Source organism: Oryctolagus cuniculus, chromosome 12 (genome assembly GCF_051225735.1).
Source record: "Oryctolagus cuniculus isolate XC-2025 breed Fujian yellow rabbit chromosome 12, ASM5122573v1, whole genome shotgun sequence".
Taxonomy (NCBI): domain Eukaryota; kingdom Metazoa; phylum Chordata; class Mammalia; order Lagomorpha; family Leporidae; genus Oryctolagus; species Oryctolagus cuniculus.
Window position 1 is genome coordinate 91,651,125 of NC_142878.1, and position 8,894 is coordinate 91,660,018.

General features: G+C 52.1%; 1 long non-coding RNA gene across 1 annotated transcript; it reads right to left on the reverse strand.

Annotated features, from left to right (window-relative positions):
• Window positions 1-1,291: 1,291 nt before the first annotated feature.
• Window positions 1,292-7,747, reverse strand: LOC149123161 (uncharacterized). The gene is made up of 2 exons (XR_016218291.1): window positions 3,143-7,747; window positions 1,292-1,649 (listed from the first exon to the last, which is right to left on the reverse strand). It is a non-coding gene; the product is annotated as an uncharacterized LOC149123161 (long non-coding RNA).
• Between the last annotated feature and the right edge of the window lie 1,147 nt (window positions 7,748-8,894).

Sequence of the window (8,894 nt, forward strand, 5' to 3'; positions counted from 1 at the left end):
AATGTAAATTTGAATATTATATTTGCAATGTATCTGAATTATAGGTCCAGGCATAATAAAATGGAGATAAAAGATTATATTAAATAACAAGTACTTAATGAAGAAAAGATAGTTATAAGGAAATCTATAGAAATGGCATGTAAATATATCTATGTATTAGCCCCAGACTTGGTGCTTTGCTCATAGTAGTTATAAAATAAATTTCTGCTGTGTCATCGATAAATAAGCTCAGGGGTCAGGGTTTGGCACAGCAGTTAAGCCACAACTTGGAATGTCCACATCCCAAAGAGGTTCTTGATTCAAGTGCTGGCTACTCTGCTTCTGCTCCAGTTTCCTGCTAATGTGCACCCTGGGAGGCACCAGGTGATGAGTGACGTACTTGGGCCCCTGCCACCCATGAGGGGGTCCTGGATTGAGCTTTGAGCTCCTGGCTTTGGACTGGCCCAACCCTGGCTGTTATAGACATAGCATGAACCAGCAGATGGAAGATATTTCTGCATCTCTCTCTCTCTTTCTCTCTCTCCCTTTCAAATAAAAAGAAAATAAATACATACATTTTTATTTACATAAAGAAGTACATGAAGAGGTTGGCACTGTGGTGTAGTGGGCTAAGCCTCTGACTGCATGCCATATGGGTGTCGGTTTGAGTCCCAGCTGCTTCTCTTCCAATCCAGCTGTCTGTTGATGGCCTGGGAAAGCAGTGGAAGATGACTCAAGTGCTTGGACCCCTGCACCTGTATGAGAGACCTGGAAGAAGCTCCTGGCTCCTGGCTTCAGATCAGCCCAGCTCTGGCCATTGTGGCCATCTGGGGAGTGAGCCAGCAGATGGAAGATCTTTCTGTCTTTCCCTCCCTGTGTCTGAAACTCTACCTCTCAAGTAAATAAATAAAAAAAAAAATTTTTTTTTAATATACATGAGTCCCCTGGCAAGTGCCAAGCAGACACTTTAGTTGTTCAATGGACATTTCCAAACAGCTGTTCTACAGGAACTTCCACGTAACACTCCCAAAACCAAAATAAACTTCTCGGTTAGCCTGCACCAAACCCCCACTTTCCTCCCATCACCCCTGTTCTTAGCCGGGACACCCTTGCCAAATGGTTGTCTCACCCTCTGAATTTCCAGCCATCTTCCCTTCTTGCAGCCCTACTGGTGACATCTTTCTAGAGTGCCCACACCAGCGCCAGCTTTCCTTGTGTCTAAATCCCCCAGGAGCCAGTGATGGGGGTCTACATCACTTAGCCTTTCAGGTTGTCGCCCCCACAGAGATAAGAATTCAAGCAGAGGCATAAATACAGTGCACAAGTGAGCAGGGTTTATTTATAGGAGAGAGCAGACTGCCCCACAGGGAGAGACACCGTCATGGGTGGCAAGGAGAGCTGCCTTGAGGAGAGAGATGGAGAGGGAACCTGAGTGGGATCTCCAAGCACGGTCAGGGTCACAGAAGGACCCCTCCTCTGCGATCAGTCTCTTGTATGACTTGCATGACAATCCCTTATATGACGTGGGGGCTGGTGGTTTAGCTGAACAGGGTGGGGTCTTAGCATGTGTGAAGCTTTCTGAGATTTTTCCGGCACCTCCATGTGGAGTTGACCTTCACCTTGTCATCGTGACATCTCCTTCCTGGTCCAGGATGAGACACAGGTGCATCCTGGGAAAGTAGGTGCATTAGGTTGACAGGCAGAAGGGATAAGGTGGCAGTGCAGATAAAAACACTCTAGGGGCCGGCATCAGGGTGCCGCAGGTTAAGCCTCTGCCTTGGACACTGACATCCCACGTGGGCACTGGTTGAGTCCTGGCTGCTGCACTTCCGATCCAGCTCCCTGCTAATGCACCTGGGAAGGCAGCGGGCCCTGGGTGCTTTGGCCCATGCACCCAGGAGATCCGGATGGAGTTTCTGGCTCCTGGCTCATCTGGGGACTAAACAAGCAGATGGAAGATTTCTCTCCTTCTGTCTCTGTAACTCTGCCTTTCAAATAGATGAATAAATCTTTAAAAAAGACAGCCATCCAGGCTGGTGCTGTGGCTCAATAGGCTAATCCTCCACCTAGCGGCACCGGCATACCGGGTTCTAGTCCCGGTCGGGGCGCCAGATTCTGTCCCGGTTGCCCCTCTTCCAGGCCAGCTCTCTGCTGTGGCCCGGGAGTGCAGTGGAGGATGGCCCAGGTGCTTGGGCCCTGCACCCCATGGGAGACCAGGAGAAGCACCTGGCTCCTGGCTTCGGATCAGTGCGGTGCGCCGGCCGCAATGTGCCAGCCGTGGCGGCCATTGGAGGGTGAACCAACGGCAAAGGAAGACCTTTCTCTCTGTCTCTCTCACTATCTACTCTGCCTGTCAAAAAAAAAAAAAAAAAAAAGACAGCTTTTTTTTTGAATTTCTTAGAAGACAATCACTTTTTTTTTTTAAAGATCCATTTATTTATTTGAGAGGTAGAGTTACAGAAAAGGTAGAGACACACAGAGAGAGGTCTTCCATCTGCTGGTTCACTCCCTCATTGGCCGCAATGGCCAGAGCCGATGTGAAGCCAGGAGCCAGGAGCTTCCTCCAGGTCTCCCATGTGCGTGCAGGGGCCCAAGGACTTGGGCCATCTTCCACTGCTTTCCCAGGCCATAGCAGAGGGCTGAATCAGAAGTGGAGCAGCCAGGACTCGAACCTGCACCCATATGGGATGCCGGTACTGCAGGTGGCTTTACCCACTGCGTCACAGCACCAGCCTTGAGATCTTGATATTATTAAGGTAGTGATTTTCCCCAATTTGATATATTCTACCCAACCCCAATCCCAAGACTTATGTCACCTGAACATAACACCATAGCAACCAAACACAGCAGGGTACTGGTATGTTGATGGAGTCCAGAAATAAATCCCCAATGTAGTGTCATTGATTTTTGACCAAAAATTCAAGGGTCATTCATCAGCAAATGGGATTGATAAAACTAGATCTTTTGTGGAAAAAATAATTTTGACCTCTATATCACAGACACAGAAGAATTAATTCGAGATATATCATGCACCCAAATAGAAAATCTTTACCTTTAAAGCTTTTTCCTAAAAAAAAATATAGGAGGATATCTTTCTGAATTTAGGTCAAATATTTCAGAGGGGCGACCCAAAACACTCACCAGAAAATTAAAAACCACTTACACTGCGCAGAAAGTAAAAACTCCTGTTCATCGACACCACCTAGAAAGTAAATGGTGAGCTGTAGTGTGGCTGAAAACATTCCCAATACAGCCAGCGAAAGGGCGTGGCCCAGACTACAGGAAGAACTCCCAGAAGTCCGTAAGCAGCGAGAAGCAACTCTATCAACGAGCAAACCCTACATCGACCCTTGATGAAAGGAGAGGGTACCCGCCAGTGAGAGCCCGCCACATGACGGAGACTGCGGGAGTGCGGTGGGGAAGGGAGGGTGCAAGCAGGTGAGGAGACGTCCCCGCCGTGGGTGTCTGAGCCCAAGGAGGCAGCCCCACGCGGGGAGCAGGGAGCCCCCTGGTGAGACGGGCATTTACACGGGGCGCACAGCCGTCAGACTCAGCACTGGGAGCAGCCCCACCTGCCGATTTAGAGCCTGCTCACCTGGTCCCACTTAGGGGACCAGCACCCAAGTGGGATCAGGAGGGCCACCTGAGGCTGGGGAGGCCCCCAGAAGACCTCAGAGCCGGAGCGAGGTGAGGAGGTGACCCAGAAGAGGCAGGACCAGCATGGGGCGCCAGAAAGTAGGCACACGGTCAGGAAGTAAAAAGAATAAACACAACGCAGGTCAGAAAAAGCAAATCCTAGTATGGAGAGGGGGCGATAAAGTGAATCCTATTAGATTAGAATTGGAAGTGCTGGCATGGACCCCTCATTTCCCCCCAACACAAGTAGGTACAGAAATAAACACATAGGTAAATGCACCGTGTGTGTGTGTGTGCGTGTGTGTGTGCGCGTGTGCGTGTCTACCCACATACTCCCTAGCTCTGCTCTGAGACACGCCGCAGACACAATGATATGATCATAATGAGTTGGTTTCTAAATACCATTTGCCGCTAAAAGAAACCAGGGCTCCTTGGAGAAATGGTTGATATCGGGGTGGGCATAAGTACAGGTGATTCTGGAAATCCTTGCTCCAGAAAGCAAGGGGCTATTCCAAGACCCAGACGGGGCCAAAGCTGTGGTGTAGTGGTTAGGTGCTGCTTACAACACTGGCAACCCATATCAGCGCTGGTTCAAGACCCATCTGCTCCGTTTCCAATCCAGCTCTCTGCTAATGCTCCTGGGAAGTCAGCAGAAGATGGCTCCATTATTTGGGCCCCTGTATCCACGTGGGAGATCTGGATGGAGCTCCTGGCTCTTGGCTTCTGCCTAGACCAGCCCCAGTCAATGTGGCCAGTGAATATTTTCTCCTCTCTCTCTCTCTTCCTCCCCCATCCCCAGCTTTCAAATAAATACATAAATCTTTTTTTTTTTTTAAAGGACATGGAAAGCCAGCTCCCAGAGTCAAATCAGACATAATTTGAATATGAAAATAAGGGTGATTGTGACCTGCTGAAGAATGGAGGGAACCTCGGCTCCTACAGATAGACATGAGCAAGTGAACAGATGAACTCTGGGACGCAGTGGAAGAGCTACCTAATCTCAGCACAGCCCCGCGGGGGAACATGAATTATGAGGGCAGAAGTATCTTAGAGGGAGAGGGCTGGCAGCGCCCCCCATGCGCAAGAGCTAAGGGGCAGGCAGCACCCGCGCCTTGTGGGACAGCACCCACGCCTTGTGGGACAGCACCCGCGCCTTGTAGGACAGCACCCGCGCCTTGTGGGACAGCACCCGCGCCTTGTAGGACAGCACCCGCGCCTTGTGGGACAGCACCCGCGCCTTGTAGGACGCTCTTGCCGAGGAGGCCAGAGTACACTTGTGAAGAAACACCAGCCGCTCCTCAGAGGCCGGCCTGTCCGTTTCAAATGGGTCAAGGTCACGGCAGTCAAGAGAACCCGAGACTGGTTCCAGCTGGATGGAGCCTCGGGAGCCGGGCCCACTGAACACAACGTATAGTACTTCCGGCAGCAGTTCAACGGCACCCTTGTGCTAGACAAAACAGTACTGAGGCCAGTGTGAGAGCTTGCCCAGGGGCAGCCAGTGTGTGCACCAGTGCGCATTTCCTAAGTCTGACGGAAAAGTGCCCTGGCTGGTACAACGCACCCTGAAAAGTTAGGGCAAAATGGGACAGCGGGTTGGCAAGTCGAAGTGTTGCAGGAAACAAACGTTGTTTGCATAAACTGTGCTTACGCCAACGTTGATGAAGAGTATTAAACCTACATTCACACACACACACGCAAAATTAAGTTGGCGAAGGTGAGAACAGAGCTTATACGTTCTCGGTGTATTTATTCAACACAGCCCCAAATGTCCATTGGTAAGTGAATGGCAGGGGTGGGCAGCTAAGACGCCCCCCTGGGGGACCCACATCCCAATCCAGAGTGCCTGGGTTTGAGTCTGCTGATGCAGCCCCTGGGAGGCAGTGGGGACAGTCGCCCACCATCCATGCGGGAGACCTGGATCCCACCTCCTGGCTTTGGTCTGAACCAGCCCTGGCTGCTGTGGGTGTTTAGGGAGTGAACCAGCTCGTGGGAGCAATCTCTCTCTTTCAAATAAAATAAATAAAAAGCTTTGAAAACAAGCGATGGTTTACCCACGCAATGGAATTCTTGTTTAGAAATAAGCAGGGCTGATGTCTGAAACAACGTGGGTGTAGAGTGTCATTTCTTCAGAGCCACTTCAAGGGCAGCTGGAACTACGGTGGGGTCATCAAAATAAAAGCTCCTGCCTGGGGGGGGGGGTGAATAAACACGCCGAGAACGTATAAGCTCTGTTCTCACCTTCGCCAACTTAATTTTGCGTGTGTGTGTGTGAATGTAGGTTTAATACTCTTCATCAACATTGGCTAAGCACAGTTTATGGAAACAACGTTTGTTTCCTGCAACACTTCGACTTGCCAACCCGCTGGTGAGTGGAAAGGGGTAGGATGGGTACAGAATGTTGTCTCCCAGGGCCTGGGCTGTGGCACAGGCGGTTAAGTTCCACCTGTGATGCCAGCATCCAATGTGGGTGCTGGTTCCTGTTCTGCCTGCTCCACTTCCGATCCAGCTCCCTGCTAATGCCCTGAGGATGGCTCAAGTCCTTGGGCCCCTGCAGCCTCATGGGAGACACGGAAGAAGCTCCTGGCTTCTGGCTTTGGATCCACCCAGCACTGGCTGTTGTAGCCATTTGGGGAGTGAACCAGCGGATGGAAGACCTCTCTCTCTCTCTGTAACTCTTAACTTTCAGATAGATAAATAAAATATACACACTAATGAGGTGATGGTATGTATTCATAAAAACACAGAAACCACATCTAAAACCTGCGTGTGATATCTTTGTAAAATAGGTCTCAATTTTAAAAGACCAAAAATTTGAATTTCACTAAGTCATCAGCAGTGGTTATGGGGGGGGGGATCTTTTACTTTCTGCATTATACATTTCTGAGAATTTGAACTATTGTCACCATGAAATTTCTCGTTACTAAAAAGAGCCACATTGAGGTTCTAAAGATACAACTGCATGAAGGATTTGTCCAAAGGATGCTCAAGCAACGGGTTACCTCCGGAGAACGTTAGGTTAGGCCGTTTCTACGTATGCACCCCCAAACTGCGCACGTCAGGCAAAGCCATGCATCCCAAGCCAAGTCACAGCTAACCTAAGACGGGTTAATGTTTATCAGATGTCTGAATGGCAGACAAACTTCTAAGGATGGAAAGCGACGGCAGGAACAATAAAGTTTTTTGAAACATGAGTTTAAAAAATTTAAATTTTTAAAAAATTAAAAAATGTAAAACACTAAATGCAACAGGGCGTTGGGGGCGGGGTTTACAAAACGCAACAGCCGACAGGTGTGCAGGCAAAAGACAGGGATCCTAGAAGGCAGACGAGGTGGAAGACGAGGACGGCGCGGCCGGGCGGGAACGCAGGGCCGTCAGGTGTGCGGGAAGCGGGAAGAGTTTCCTGCAACCTGAAACGTTCTACCCCAGCGGTCGCGAAGGAACCCCCGCGCCGCGGAGCTGCGGACCGCGACCCTGCCCGCACGGGCCTGCGTGCGCGGCGCCCTTCCGTACGCTCGCGTTTTCTGACCCAGAGACATCACTTTTAGGGATCCCCCCAAAACGCTCCTGGTTCCAGAGTTCCTCCACGCGCACACGATGGGCTCCAGCCGTTCCGTTACGGGTGTGCACCCGCTTCTCCCGAGCCGGGGTGTTTACAGCGAGTGTTTCGCCACGGGGACTTGGTGACACTCGTGACGAACGCTGGGCGCCCGCACACACTCCCCGGCGGCGAAGAGCCTCGGCTTCCGGGCGCTGGCCTCTCCCCTCCGTCGTCCGCGCCGGGTTTTAAATTTGGTGCCACCTCCTACCCGCAGGTCCCTCACCGCGGGGCTGCGGAGAAAAACGCCAGCCGCGCGGCGTGCGGGGCGCACGCCAGGGAGCGCGCGAGGCGTGGGGAGGAAGGCGGCCTGAAGCAGAGGCGCCTGGGAGCTGGCCGGGAAGCCCTGGCCGCTCGCGTCGGCTGAGCCCGGCCCGCTGCCGCCTCTGGAGAATAATGGACTCCCCCTCGCCTTCCCTGTCTTCCGTGCAGTTCCTCTCCCAGCGCCTGGAAACGGGCGGTTCTGGGAAATGTAGTTCCCGTGGCTCTCCCAGCGGGCGGTTCTGGGAAGCGTAGTTCCCGCGGATTTCCCAGCAGGCACCCGCCAGGAAGCGGGCGGTTCTGGGAAGTGTAGTTCCCGCGGACTTCCCAGCGGGCGCCCGCCGGGAAGCGGGCGGTTCTGGGAAATGTAGTTCCCGCGAGTCTGCATTGCGGAGCCTGCTGGGAGCGAGCCCGAGCCACCACGGGCGGCCGTCGCGGCACGGGGCGCAGAGAACCGTCGTGGTTCCGTCCTGCCCAGGCGGCAAGGTCGTCGGCGGCCGCAGGTCGAGGAGAAAATCGACTCTACGTTTTACTGTTAAAGCACTTCATTTTTTTCCCAAGTGTGGCATTCTTGGTGTATTTTATTACACATTTGCAAAGCTGTATGCATATGTGTGTGTGTATATATATATATTATTTATGTTTATCTGAAAGGCTCGCGGCAGAGACAGATTTCCCAGCGGCTAGGTCCCTCCCCAGATGCCCTCACCTGGCAGCGCAGGCCCAGGCTGAAGCCAGGAGCTGGGAACTTTATCCCGGTCTCCCACTGGGGGCAGGACCCCAGGTACCTGAGCCATCTGCACTGCCTCCCAGGGCCTACGTTAGTGGGATTACCTGGCTAGTATTATCGGGACAGGAAGCACGGATACATGCGACAACAGATGGCGTTGACAGCATCACTCTACCTGAAAGACACAGGCCGCGTATCTTATGGTTTCATTTCTCTGGAGGAAAAATGTCCAGAATGGGCTGGGGCTGGGTGGACGGGCGGGATGAGGACCCTTTGCTAAGAGACAAGGTGTTTCTTTCGGGAAGGAAATGGAGATGTTCGAATATTAGATGGTGGGGGCAGGAGCCGAGGCATAGTAGGCTAAGCCGCTGCCTGCAGTGCTGGCCTCCCATGTGCACACCAGTTGGAGTCCCGGCTGATCCACTCCTGATCCAGCTCTCAGCTGTGGCCTGGGAAAGCAGTGCAAGATGGTCCAAATCTTTGGGTCCCTGCACCTGCGTGGGAGACCCGGAGGAAGCTCCTGGCTCCTGGTTTTGGATCGGCCCAGCTCCAGCCATTGTGGCCATTTGGGGAGTGAACCAGCAGGTGGAAGACTTTTCTCTCTGTCTCTCCTTTTCTCTGTCTGTAACTCTGCCTCTCAAATAAATAAACAAATCTTTTTAAAAAATTAGGTGGTGGTGATTGCTATGCAAC